At 40.0% G+C, this 15,468-nt stretch overlaps 1 protein-coding gene across 2 annotated transcripts in view; it reads left to right on the top strand.

The window, feature by feature from the left end:
• LOC121386779 (POU domain, class 2, transcription factor 1-like) overlaps positions 1 to 15,468 on the top strand; it is a 69,231-nt gene that overhangs the window by 20,795 nt on the left and 32,968 nt on the right. The window lies entirely within an intron of this gene.

Genomic DNA, 15,468 nt, shown 5'->3' with positions numbered 1-15,468 from the left:
GAGTGAGTCAGTGGATGAGTGTGTGAGTCAGTGGATGGGTGAGTGAGTCAGTGGATGGGTGAGTGAGTCAGTGGATGAGTGTGTGAGTCAGTGGATGGATGAGTGTGCGAGTCAGTGGATGGGTGAGTGAGTCAGTGGATGGATGAGTGTGAGTCAGTGGATGGATGAGTGAGTCAGTGGATGGATGAGTGTGTGAGTCGGTGGATGGGTGAGTGAGTCAGTGGATGGGTGAGTGAGTGTGTGAGTCAGTGGATGGGTGAGTGAGTTGGTGGATGGGTGAGTGAATCAGTGGATGGATGAGTGAGTCAGTGGATGGGTGAGTGGATGGATGAGTGTGTGAGTCAGTAGATGGGTGAGTGAGTCAGTGGATGGATGAGTGAGTGAGTCAGTGGATGGATGAGTGTGTGAGTCAATGGATGGATGAGTGTGTGAGTCAGTGGCTGGGTGAGTGAGTCAGTGGATGGATGAGTGTGTGAGTCAGTGGATGGATGAGTGAGTCAGTGGATGGATGAGTGTGTGAGTCAGTGGATGGGTGAGTCAGTGGGATGGGTGAGTCAGTGGATGGGTGAGTGAGTCAGTGGATGGGTGAGTGAGTCAGTGGATGGGTGAGTGAGTCAGTGGATGGATGAGTGAGTTAGTGGATGGGTGAGTGGATGGATGAGTGTGTGAGTCAGTGGATGGGTGAGTGAGTGGATAGTCCAGTCAATCTAAGCTTAAAAAAGGCCTAACCTAGAACAAATTGCAACAGAATTTATTTTTGTTTTAATTGGTTCTCAAGGCTATCCTAGTAATATTTTTCAACAGTATACACATGTATGTATGCTGAAACAAGATATATTTAGTAAATGATGTTTTAATTGCATTGTATTTTGTCTGTAATAACATACTGTATGATTTAGAAATACCTCTCTTAATTTATCATTTAAAATGTTTTTTATTTTTCAAGATTGCTGCCAACATTCCCATTGAAATAACAGTTAAAATCTTACGGAAATTAGCGATGTTGAATCATTTGAAATTAATATGACGGAAATTGGGCGCCATTTTATCATTCTTGAAGTTAACACGTGTTTACTTTTTTTTCAATTTTGACAACTGGGACGAAACATACTTAAAACAGACCTTATCTTTTAAGGTGCGCAAGTGTGATCACGCTCGTACAGCCCACATAATTTCAATCTGGCGAGTGTGAAAAATAACGCACGTTGCACTTAACCAATAGCACACGTAAAATAATTTTGTATATTTAATGCCACTATGTACTTTATGTACTTTAATAGAAGGACCCATTTAATAATGTCATAAAAACAAAAATGTGACGAGAACTGTAGCGTCGATGCCAGCTTATAATACATGACTGGTACTTTGCTATACAAGTCGGAAAACACTGGTTTAGTAGACATCTTCGAAGACATACCAATCCGATCAGAACTCCTTTGCCTATTTAATTTATTATGCATTAAAAACAGTCTACTTTTGTAAGGTAATAGATAACAACGTCTGATAAGGCTAACTGTGCATATAGTTATGAAAAAAATAAGAATTGAATTAAAGTGGCTTCTGTAGCCTACACAAATTAACTTGCTACGGAAATCAGCGAAGTTGGTAAAGTTGTCTCGATTAGTTGATAACTGTTAGCCTACACAACTTATGTGAGGTCCCGAAAATGGCAAGCGTGTAACTTTTTACTTTCTTTAAAAAATAAATTAAATTTAGACAAAGACAATTCAAAAGTAGATGGAACAATAAAAAGAAGGAAAAAAATTGATAATAGGTACATTGTATGTAACAGGCCTGTAGGAATGATTTTGGGAGTAGGGGGTCACTTACAGATCGGGTACAAACTCTATATCAGATTTTGATTACAGTGGCAAACATTAATGTGTTTAAAAAAAAAAAAAAAAAAAAAAAGGCTCACAAGTGGGCCTGTATAAGAATTACAGGTCTCGTTTACCCAAAAATTAGGCTATTTTTTATTTTATTTATTATTATTATTTTTTTAATCTTAAAAAAAGATCATATAAAACTTAAATGAAATATTTGTATTTCAGCAAAAGATTAATGAATGTGCATCTGTTCTTTATATATGTACATGTATATATTTACAAAATATAGTAACTAATCATAGCCAACTATTTAATTTTTGTTTGTTAGAAAGTCACAGACCATGCGATTGGAACATGATTTGATGCGCATATTGACCAATCAGAACGATCGGGGTCAGATTATTTTTACTCTTGAAACTGGCTGCACGCACACGCTAGTCTAGGTTCTAATAGACCAAATCAATTCCTATTGCCGATAATGTTAACGTTTACTAATAAAACTGATATAAGCAGCGTATCAACACACCCAGGAAGTACAGCAATAAAAAGTGTTGACACCTCACATTCTAATCTACCTGCAAGAAAATGGGGGGGTGGGGGGGGGGGGGTCACATACCATTTAAGAGATTTAATTAATGGTTTTAATAGCAACCGTCATTTTTGCTCAAAATTGCAGTTCCATTTTTTGGGATACCCCCATTAGTTTCAACCTCTGGTATATACTGCATAACAACTGTATAACAAATAAAAGTATATTTATTTATTGTCAATGGATAATAGTATTTGCACAAATAATCAATGTCACATATTACTACCAATCACACCCACAGCTGCTTTTACTCCATAAATATTTGATGGTGCACCTCGAACTTTGACACGGGACTCTCTTCATTGGTACCATGCAACCTCTACTTGACAACTTGTTGTTTCACATTTGAATGAATGGGTGTCAAACTATGGTAAATGCAAACAAATTGTTTCGCATTTGAATGAATGGGTGTCAAACTATGGTCAATGCAAACAAATTGTTTCACGTTTAACAAGTTATTTTAAAATAATAATAATAATATAATGGATCTAATTCAGTCGGTAGTGCACACCTGGGATGCTTGGGTCATAGTTCTTATTGAATGACCTCCTCAGAACCAGTGGGTTTTTCCCATCCTAGCAGGGTTGAAAAAAATCATGATTTTAAAAATAAATAAATAAAAAATCGGATTTTTTTTTATATAAATCGGATTTTAAAAATTTAAATCAGATTTATTTGATTTTTTTAATTTTTACTTTAATTTGGAGCTTCTGAATTGAATACTTGCTCCCTATTAAATACACGATTTGGAAGCTTCACTGCATTCTGAAAAGAAATACCTTGAACATCTAGAAATGAGGCAACAAAATGCATTTTGGGGATTATTGAGTTAATGTTTAAGTACTTGGTGTTTAGCCAGGATGGCTATATACGGTGATTTGACACGTGAAGTCAGTGACTTCAAGTCACATCTGTTAGATCTGACTCTAGAGCATCCCCAAATTCGTCCAATTTACCACATTGAAGCAGAGTGGCTTCACTTGACATCTTCTATTATGTTGATCTCCCAGGAAAATCCCAACCATAGATTTGGGGGAATTGTCACTGATCAGTATGACTTGTTAAGACTACATGGTATTGAAATCTAATTGCAATTCAATTATAAATATATGTAAAAATAATTATCTAGCGTAAGTAACAATTGATTTTAAATAACACTTCATTTTTTGTACTGCAAGTTAATTGATAAATCACATGTTTACAAAATAATCAATAAAAATAAATGCAATAATCATAAAAATCAAATGAAACAATAAAAATTAAAAAAATCGAAATGCATGATTTTTTTGCAGTGATTTATATCATGATTTAAATCAATGATTTAAATCAAACAACTCTGCATCCCAGCTATCCTAATCATGTTCGCTGCATATGAAATTCAAGTTTATTCATACACATGTTTAGCTGCACGTTCATCAAACCATCTAACACTGAAACGGTATCTATAATTGTGTGCATCAAATTATCTGAATAGTACACATTGTAATTAAAAAATCAACTTGTTTGCATCAGTGTATGCCATAATTATATTTCTATAGCACTGCTACTAAAAAAAAATAATAACTCCATTCCTGATAGGGAAAATAAATCAGACTACAGTAATGAACCAAACAACATAAAATTAGAAGGAAACATTATTATTGGTTTATTGGTTAATGTTTGAAACGTATGCCTCGACCTTTACATGTACCAATTACTTCATAAATTAGTGGCGACAGGGGGTTTCCTCTCTCAATATCTGTATGGTCCTTAACCATATGTCTCACGCCATATAACCGTAAATAAAATGTGTTAAATGCATTGTTAAATAAAATCTTTCCTTCATAAATTAATAATGCTTAGTTTTTACTCGCCTTAGCATTTTGATGAGTGTGATTTTTCACTCGCCATGGTTTTTCACTTGCCATGGTTTTTCACTCGCCATGGTTTTTCAAAAGCCAAGGACTGCTTAAAATGTTTTTTCTCATGGCAGGTTAACCACTGAGATCAGTCCCTATTTTGGGTTGTTATAATTTTCACGGTCCCAGCAAGAAATTCACGGGTTCTGTGCAGAATCCGAACAGCATCTATCGTCCATACAAACATGTCTGGTTTAAGGGAATCAAATGCTGTGATTGGCTGAAATACTTTACGGGTCATCGGGATTTTTCAGCAATGTGTGGAAACATTTATACATGTACCATTTGAAAAAACCCCACCCCGAAATGAACGGCGGTTTGCAAATTGGGAAACAGTAACATTGAATAATCGTCCCATCCCTAGTTTGCACACATGTGTAACTTGTTGACGTTGAACACCTTTTTGTGGTAATTTCAGCCAATGCAAATGTAATACTTTTATTGTAAAATGAATGTGCGCTGGTCAGGTTTAGTGGGTGTGTTTGTTGAAACCAACATCCTGGAAAGAGCTGTCCTTTTCAGGATATGTTGTCCCCAGGCAGGCAAAGGCACCTAAAAACCACATGGGCCTACTGATATTAATAAAGTGCTATAGCCACTAATGCTGTATAGAAACATAGCCTATAGTGTAAATAATTGTGATCTGTGCCCTGATATAGCCTCTACATGTCTACCATGAACTGTTTTGAACGCTTTCAGGAGTCCCTGGTTATTATAACTCTGATGAAACAACATCTGTACAACAAAAAATGACATTAGTGAAACTGGCATACATTGAGCTTTCCCTAAGATACAAATGTACCTCAGAAATTGTGATATGTAAATTCCAAAAGGTGAAATAGAAGACAAATTGCTTCTGGAAAGCTGAAGTCATCCTTTTTGTCTTATAACATAGACTGAATGCCAACGTCGGTTTGAATGTCTATATACCAAGATATCTGTATCAGATTTACAACATTCACTGGTTTCTTTTCTGTCTTACAGATTTGTCTTTCTTACTTTGTTTTTTGTTTAGCTTTTATTATATCACTTATGTCATAAGCCTTTTTTAAGGGTTTTGCATTACACCATTCACAGCTGCACATGCTGGCACAGAAACGGCCATTGTTTGTTATGGCTAGGACATATCTTGACCTGATGACCTTGTTATAATGTACACCATCCACAAACCCTGTTTATTTCCTTTAATATGTACATGTGTACTATAACCTGATGACCTTGTTATAATGTACACCATCCACAAACCCTGTTTATTTCCTTTAATATGTACATGTGTACTATAATCTGAAAGCAGTCATGAAAAGGGACATTGGATATGACCATACTGCCACCATGAAGCAGTCATGTGCATTGTCTATAGGTAGACTGCCACTCACGAGGACGATGTATCCTTCTTGACTGGTTAAACCTGCACAAGATAGCACTCTGTGGGTATAGTTACAGACACTTCTGATTGCATACATTTGTAATATCTTCACATATTTTCTTCCTATGCCAAGTAAAGGATCAGGTTAAAGAACAAAGGGAGTAGTGCAATGTTGAATTATATGGTCAATGACAGGTATTCAAGTAAATGTTTTTATCATTTTCAGTCCTGCTTATTCTCATTCGTGTTTTGATATTACACATGACCTAGTTCACATTGTTCATACAAGCTGCATGTTGACAAAATAGTGAAATACCATGATAACCTATATCGGAAAAAAATCATATTTTAGAGCACAAAATGTAGGGAAGACCTCTTCATGACGTCTGTGCTATTTAAAAGTGTCATTTTCATCCTGTGCGACCCACAGAACCCAAACATTGATATATTACATGAGGGTGTTTGATCTATAAGCAACAAAATGTGGCAGCCATTTTGAATAAATTAAAGTTCTGGTCTTAAGAAGTACATGTATTCGTAAACAAAAAATCCCACAGATTTGTGTTTATTGATCAAAAGTGCCATAAACATGACAGGGCATAATTATCTAATGTAGAACAAACTATTTATTTGCCCAAACTTTTCATCAGAGAGACAACTAAGTAAATACAATCCAAAGGTAACGGTGGACGTAATATATCTTTTATGTCACGTTTGTAACTAAATAATTAGTTTATATTTACAGGCTTTCTTTGACAATATTAGTAACATTAACAAAAGTACATTGTTTGTATATACATGTATTTACATTTATATACAATTTTAGGAAATATTGGTACCCATTTTAAACAGAGGTGGCCATCTTGAATTTTCGTTTTCATCCATATATCTCTGAATGAATTTTAAAGAATACGTGTCAATACATTTAAGTCATAGCACTTATGATTCCATGTATTTGTTCACTGAATCTTAACAATAGTTTGCCATTGTGTTTGCATATATGAATTATGGTGGCCATTTTGAAATTATGCAAATTAGCATATTTACCCCACCTACATCAATGTACATTTTTGATATGTTGTTCAGATAGGGTTCAGGGAACAGTTGCAATAAAAATAATTTCTGTTGCAATTTGTTCTAGGTCAAACCTTATTTTGACTGGACTAGGGTGGGTTGGTGAGTGGTTGGAGTCTGTTTTTCTTTGTTTTATAACTTTGACTTTAGTGCACTCTAAAACACTGTCAATAACACCCAAGGGACGGGACATAGCCCAGTGGTAAAGCACTCACCAGATGTGTGGTTGGTATATGATCAATCCCAGATGATTGGCTCATGCTATTTCTTGTTCCAGCCAGTGCACCATGACTGGTATATTAAAGGTGTGGTATGTGCTATCCTGTCTGTGAGATGGTGTGCATATAAAAGATCCCTTGCTACTAATGGAAGAATGTAGCGGTTTTCCCCACTCAGACTACATACATGTATATCAGAATTATCACATGTTTGATTAATAAATCAATGTTGTCTAGTAGTGGCGTCATTGAACAAAACAAACTTTTAACTTTAATAACCCCCATCCCCCAGAGCTGCTGAGTACTGAGGGTCACAAGAATTATAGTTCTTTTAACTTTAATAACCCCCATCACCCAGAGCTGCTGAGTACTGAGAGTCACAAGAATTTTAGTTCTTTTTAACTTTAATAACCCCCATCCGCCAGAACTGCTGAGTACTGAGGGTCACAAGAATTATAGTTCTTTTAACTTTAATAACCCCCATCCCCCAGAGCTGCCGAGTACTGAGTCACAAGAATTATAGTTCTTTTTGACTTTAATAACCCCCATCCCCCAGAACTGCTGAGTACTGAGAGTCACAAGAATTATAGTTCTTTTTAACTTTCATAACCCCCATCCCCCAGAACTGCTGAGTACTGAGAGTCAGAGCTGCTGAGTACCGAGGGTCACAAGAATTATAGTTCTTTTTAACTTTAATAACCCCCATCCCCCAGAGCTGCTGAGTACTGAGGGTCACAAGAATTATAGTTCTTTTAACTTTAATAACCCCCATCCCCCAGAGCTGCTGAGTACTGAGGGTCACAAGAATTATTGTTCTTTTAACTTTAATAACCCCCATCCCCCAGAGCTGCTGAGTACTGAGGGTCACAAGAATTATTGTTCTTTTAACTTTAATAACCCCCATCCCCCAGAGCTGCTGAGTACTGAGAGTCACAAGAATTATAGTTCTTTTTAACTTTAATAACCCCCATCCCCCAGAGCTGCTGAGTACTGAGGGTCACAAGAATTATAGTTCTTTTTAACTTTAATAACCCCCATCCCCCAGAGCTGCTGAGTACTGAGGGTCACAAGAAATATAGTTCTTTTTAACTTTAATAACCCCCATCCCCCAGAGCTGCTGAGTACTGAGGGTCACAAGAATTATAGTTCTTTTAACTTTAATAACCCCCATCCCCCAGAGCTGCTGAGTACTGAGGGTCACAAGAATTATTGTTCTTTTAACTTTAATAACCCCCATCCCCCAGAGCTGCTGAGTACTGAGGGTCACAAGAATTATAGTTCTTTTTAACTTTAATAACCCCCATCCCCCAGAGCTGCTGAGTACTGAGGGTCACAAGAATTATAGTTCTTTTTAACTTTAATAACCCCCATCCCCCAGAGCTGCTGAGTACTGAGGGTCACAAGAAATATAGTTCTTTTTAACTTTAATAACCCCCATCCCCCAGAGCTGCTGAGTACTGAGGGTCACAAGAAATATAGTTCTTTTTAACTGTTACACATATATGCAAGATCAAGTAGTAACGGAGGGACATTCTAACTACTGTTACACACATGGGCAAGATCAAGTGCAGTAACAGTAACTACTGGGGCAAGATCAAGCAGTAACGGAGGGCAAGATCAAGCAGTAACGGAGGGGACATTCTAACTACTGTTACACACATGGGCAAGATCAAGCAGTAACGGAGGGACATTCTAACTACTGTTACACACATGGGCAAGATCAAGCAGTAACGGAGGGACATTCTAACTACTGTTACACATATATGCAAGATCAAGTAGTAACGGAGGGACATTCTAACTACTGTTACACACAAGATCAAGCAGTAACGGAGGGACATTCTAACTACTGTTACACACATGGGCAAGATCAAGCAGTAACGGAGGGACATTCTAACTACTGTTACACATATGGTAACGCAAGATCAAGTAGTAACGGAGGGACATTCTAACTACTGTTACACACATGGGCAAGATCAAGCAGTAACGGAGGGACATTCTAACTACTGTTACACACAAGATCAAGTTACACACATGGGCAAGTAACGGAGGGACATTCTAACTACTGTTACACACATGGGCAAGATCAAGCAGTAACGGAGGGACATTCTAACTACTGTTACACATATGCAAGATAAAGCAGTAACGGAGGGACATTCTAACTACTGTTACACACATGGGCAAGATCAAGCAGTAACGGAGGGACATTCTAACTACTGTTACACACATGGGCAAGATCAAGCAGTAACGGAGGGACATTCTAACTACTGTTACACACATGGGCAAGATCAAGTAGTAACGGAGGGACATTCTAACTACTGTTACACACATGGGCAAGATCAAGCAGTAACGGAGGGACATTCTAACTACTGTTACACATATATGCAAGATCAAGTAGTAACGGAGGGACATTCTAACTACTGTTACACACATGGGCAAGATCAAGCAGTAACGGAGGGACATTCTAACTACTGTTACACACATGGGCAAGATCAAGCAGTAACGGAGGGACATTCTAACTACTGTTACACACATGGGCAAGATCAAGCAGTAACGGAGGGACATTCTAACTACTGTTACACACATGGGCAAGATCAAGTAGTAACGGAGGGACATTCTAACTACTGTTACACACATGGGCAAGATCAAGTAGTAACGGAGGGACATTCTAACTACTGTTACACACATGGGCAAGATCAAGCAGTAACGGAGGGACATTCTAACTACTGTTACACACATGGGCAAGATCAAGCAGTAACGGAGGGACATTCTAACTACTGTTACACACATGGGCAAGATCAAGCAGTAACGGAGGGACATTCTAACTACTGTTACACACATGGGCAAGATCAAGCAGTAACGGAGGGACATTCTAACTACTGTTCAAGAGCAGTAACGGAGGGACATGTTACACACATGGCAAGATCAAGCAGTAACGGAGGGACATTCTAACTACTGTTACACACATGGGCAAGATCAAGTAGTAACGGAGGGACATTCTAACTACTGTTACACACATGGGCAAGATCAAGCAGTAACGGAGGGACATTCTAACTACTGTTACACACATGGGCAAGATCAAGTAGTAACGGAGGGACATTCTAACTACTGTTACACACATGGGCAAGATCAAGCAGTAACGGAGGGACATTCTAACTACTGTTACACACATGGGCAAGATCAAGCAGTAACGGAGGGACATTCTAACTACTGTTACACACATGGGCAAGATCAAGCAGTAACGGAGGGACATTCTAACTACTGTTACACACAAGATCAAGCAGTAACGGAGGGACAAGATCAAGATCAGTAAACGGAGGGACATTCTAACTACTGTTACACACATGGGCAAGATCAAGCAGTAACGGAGGGACATTCTAACTACTGTTACACACATGGGCAAGATCAAGTAGTAACGGAGGGACATTCTAACTACTGTTACACACATGGGCAAGATCAAGCAGTAACGGAGGGACATTCTAACTACTGTTACACATATACAAGATCAAGCAGTAACGGAGGGACATTCTAACTACTGTTACACACATATGCAAGATCAAGCAGTAACGGAGGGACATTCTAACTACTGTTACACACATGGGCAAGATCAAGCAGTAACGGAGGGACATTCTAACTACTGTTACACACATGGGCAAGATCAAGCAGTAACGGAGGGACATTCTAACTACTGTTACACACATGGGCAAGATCAAGCAGTAACGGAGGGACATTCTAACTACTGTTACACACATGGGCAAGATCAAGCAGTAACGGAGGGACATTCTAACTACTGTTACACACATGGGCAAGATCAAGCAGTAACGGAGGGACATTCTAACTACTGTTACACACATGGGCAAGATCAAGCAGTAACGGAGGGACATTCTAACTACTGTTACACACATGGGCAAGATCAAGCAGTAACGGAGGGACATTCTAACTACTGTTACACACATGGGCAAGATCAAGCAGTAACGGAGGGACATTCTAACTACTGTTACACACATGGGCAAGATCAAGCAGTAACGGAGGGACATTCTAACTACTGTTACACACATGGGCAAGATCAAGTAGTAACGGAGGGACATTCTAACTACTGTTACACACATGGGCAAGATCAAGCAGTAACGGAGGGACATTCTAACTACTGTTACACACATGGGCAAGATCAAGCAGTAACGGAGGGACATTCTAACTACTGTTACACACATGGGCAAGATCAAGCAGTAACGGAGGGACATTCTAACTACTGTTACACACATGGGCAAGATCAAGCAGTAACGGAGGGACATTCTAACTACTGTTACACACATGGGCAAGATCAAGCAGTAACGGAGGGACATTCTAACTACTGTTACACACATGGGCAAGATCAAGTAGTAACGGAGGGACATTCTAACTACTGTTACACACATGGGCAAGATCAAGCAGTAACGGAGGGACATTCTAACTACTGTTACACACATGGGCAAGATCAAGCAGTAACGGAGGGACATTCTAACTACTGTTACACACATGGGCAAGATCAAGCAGTAACGGAGGGACATTCTAACTACTGTTACACACATGGGCAAGATCAAGTAGTAACGGAGGGACATTCTAACTACTGTTACACACATGGGCAAGATCAAGCAGTAACGGAGGGACATTCTAACTACTGTTACACACATGGGCAAGATCAAGCAGTAACGGAGGGACATTCTAACTACTGTTACACACATGGGCAAGATCAAGCAGTAACGGAGGGACATTCTAACTACTGTTACACACATGGGCAAGATCAAGCAGTAACGGAGGGACATTCTAACTACTGTTACACACATGGGCAAGATCAAGCAGTAACGGAGGGACATTCTAACTACTGTTACACACATGGGCAAGATCAAGCAGTAACGGAGGGACATTCTAACTACTGTTACACACATGGGCAAGATCAAGCAGTAACGGAGGGACATTCTAACTACTGTTACACACATGGGCAAGATCAAGCAGTAACGGAGGGACATTCTAACTACTGTTACACACATGGGCAAGATCAAGATCAAGCAGTAACGGAGGGACATTCTAACTACTGTTACACACATGGGCAAGATCAAGCAGTAACGGAGGGACATTCTAACTACTGTTACACATATATGCAAGATCAAGCAGTAACGGAGGGACATTCTAACTACTGTTACACACATGGGCAAGATCAAGCAGTAACGGAGGGACATTCTAACTACTGTTACACACATGGGCAAGATCAAGCAGTAACGGAGGGACATTCTAACTACTGTTACACACATGGGCAAGATCAAGCAGTAACGGAGGGACATTCTAACTACTGTTACACACATGGGCAAGATCAAGCAGTAACGGAGGGACATTCTAACTACTGTTACACACATGGGCAAGATCAAGGTAACGGAAGATCAAGGACGGAGGGACATTCTAACTACTGTTACACACATGGGCAAGATCAAGTAGTAACGGAGGGACATTCTAACTACTGTTACACACATGGGCAAGATCAAGCAGTAACGGAGGGACATTCTAACTACTGTTACACACATGGGCAAGATCAAGCAGTAACGGAGGGACATTCTAACTACTGTTACACATATGCAAGATCAAGCAGTAACGGAGGGACATTCTAACTACTGTTACACACATGGGCAAGATCAAGCAGTAACGGAGGGACATTCTAACTACTGTTACACACATGGGCAAGATCAAGCAGTAACGGAGGGACATTCTAACTACTGTTACACACATGGGCAAGATCAAGCAGTAACGGAGGGACATTCTAACTACTGTTACACACATGGGCAAGATCAAGCAGTAACGGAGGGACATTCTAACTACTGTTACACACATGGGCAAGATCAAGCAGTAACGGAGGGACATTCTAACTACTGTTACACATATGCAAGATCAAGCAGTAACGGAGGGACATTCTAACTACTGTTACACACATGGGCAAGATCAAGCAGTAACGGAGGGACATTCTAACTACTGTTACACATGGGCAAGATCAAGGTAACGGAGGGACATTCTAACTACTGTTACACACATGGGCAAGATCAAGCAGTAACGGAGGGACATTCTAACTACTGTTACACATGGGCAAGATCAAGCAGTAACGGAGGGACATTCTAACTACTGTTACACACATAAGATCAAGGTAACGGAGGGACATTCTAACTACTGTTACACACATGGGCAAGATCAAGCAGTAACGGAGGGACATTCTAACTACTGTTACACACATGGGCAAGATCAAGCAGTAACGGAGGGACATTCTAACTACTGTTACACACATGGGCAAGATCAAGCAGTAACGGAGGGACATTCTAACTACTGTTACACACATGGGCAAGATCAAGCAGTAACGGAGGGACATTCTAACTACTGTTACACACATGGGCAAGATCAAGCAGTAACGGAGGGACATTCTAACTACTGTTACACACATGGGCAAGATCAAGCAGTAACGGAGGGACATTCTAACTACTGTTACACACATGGGCAAGATCAAGCAGTAACGGAGGGACATTCTAACTACTGTTACACACATGGGCAAGATCAAGCAGTAACGGAGGGACATTCTAACTACTGTTACACACATGGGCAAGATCAAGCAGTAACGGAGGGACATTCTAACTACTGTTACACACATGGGCAAGATCAAGCAGTAACGGAGGGACATTCTAACTACTGTTACACACATGGGCAAGATCAAGCAGTAACGGAGGGACATTCTAACTACTGTTACACACATGGGCAAGATCAAGTAGTAACGGAGGGACATTCTAACTACTGTTACACACATGGGCAAGATCAAGCAGTAACGGAGGGACATTCTAACTACTGTTACACACATGGGCAAGATCAAGCAGTAACGGAGGGACATTCTAACTACTGTTACACACATGGGCAAGATCAAGCAGTAACGGAGGGACATTCTAACTACTGTTACACACATGGGCAAGATCAAGCAGTAACGGAGGGACATTCTAACTACTGTTACACACATGGGCAAGATCAAGCAGTAACGGAGGGACATTCTAACTACTGTTACACACATGGGCAAGATCAAGCAGTAACGGAGGGACATTCTAACTACTGTTACACACATGGGCAAGATCAAGCAGTAACGGAGGGACATTCTAACTACTGTTACACACATGGGCAAGATCAAGCAGTAACGGAGGGACATTCTAACTACTGTTACACACATGGGCAAGATCAAGCAGTAACGGAGGGACATTCTAACTACTGTTACACACATGGGCAAGATCAAGCAGTAACGGAGGGACATTCTAACTCAAGCAGTAACGGAGGGACATTCTAACTACTGTTACACACATGGGCAAGATCAAGCAGTAACGGAGGGACATTCTAACTACTGTTACACACATGGGCAAGATCAAGCAGTAACGGAGGGACATTCTAACTACTGTTACACACATGGGCAAGATCAAGCAGTAACGGAGGGACATTCTAACTACTGTTACACACATGGGCAAGATCAAGCAGTAACGGAGGGACATTCTAACTACTGTTACACACATGGGCAAGATCAAGCAGTAACGGAGGGACATTCTAACTACTGTTACACACATGGGCAAGATCAAGCAGTAACGGAGGGACATTCTAACTACTGTTACACACATGGGCAAGATCAAGCAGTAACGGAGGGACATTCTAACTACTGTTACACACATGGGCAAGATCAAGCAGTAACGGAGGGACATTCTAACTACTGTTACACACATGGGCAAGATCAAGCAGTAACGGAGGGACATTCTAACTACTGTTACACACATGGGCAAGATCAAGCAGTAACGGAGGGACATTCTAACTACTGTTACACACATGGGCAAGATCAAGGTAACGGAGGGACATTCTAACTACTGTTACACACATGGGCAAGATCAGTAAACGGAGGGACATTCTAACTACTGTTACACACATGGGCAAGATCAAGCAGTAACGGAGGGACATTCTAACTACTGTTACACACATGGGCAAGATCAAGCAGTAACGGAGGGACATTCTAACTACTGTTACACACATGGGCAAGATCAAGCAGTAACGGAGGGACATTCTAACTACTGTTACACACATGGGCAAGATCAAGCAGTAACGGAGGGACATTCTAACTACTGTTACACACATGGGCAAGATCAAGCAGTAACGGAGGGACATTCTAACTACTGTTACACACATGGGCAAGATCAAGCAGTAACGGAGGGACATTCTAACTACTGTTACACACATGGGCAAGATCAAGCAGTAACGGAGGGACATTCTAACTACTGTTACACACATGGGCAAGATCAAGCAGTAACGGAGGGACATTCTAACTACTGTTACACACATGGGCAAGATCAAGCAGTAACGGAGGGACATTCTAACTACTGTTACACAAGCAAGATCAAGCAGTAACGGAGGGACATTCTAACTACTGTTACACACATGGGCAAGATCAAGCAGTAACGGAGGGACATTCTAA

The sequence above is a fragment of the Gigantopelta aegis genome, chromosome 12 (assembly GCF_016097555.1).
Source record: "Gigantopelta aegis isolate Gae_Host chromosome 12, Gae_host_genome, whole genome shotgun sequence".
In the NCBI taxonomy this organism is placed as follows: domain Eukaryota; kingdom Metazoa; phylum Mollusca; class Gastropoda; order Neomphalida; family Peltospiridae; genus Gigantopelta; species Gigantopelta aegis.
This window is presented reverse-complemented; position numbering and strand designations above follow the sequence as displayed.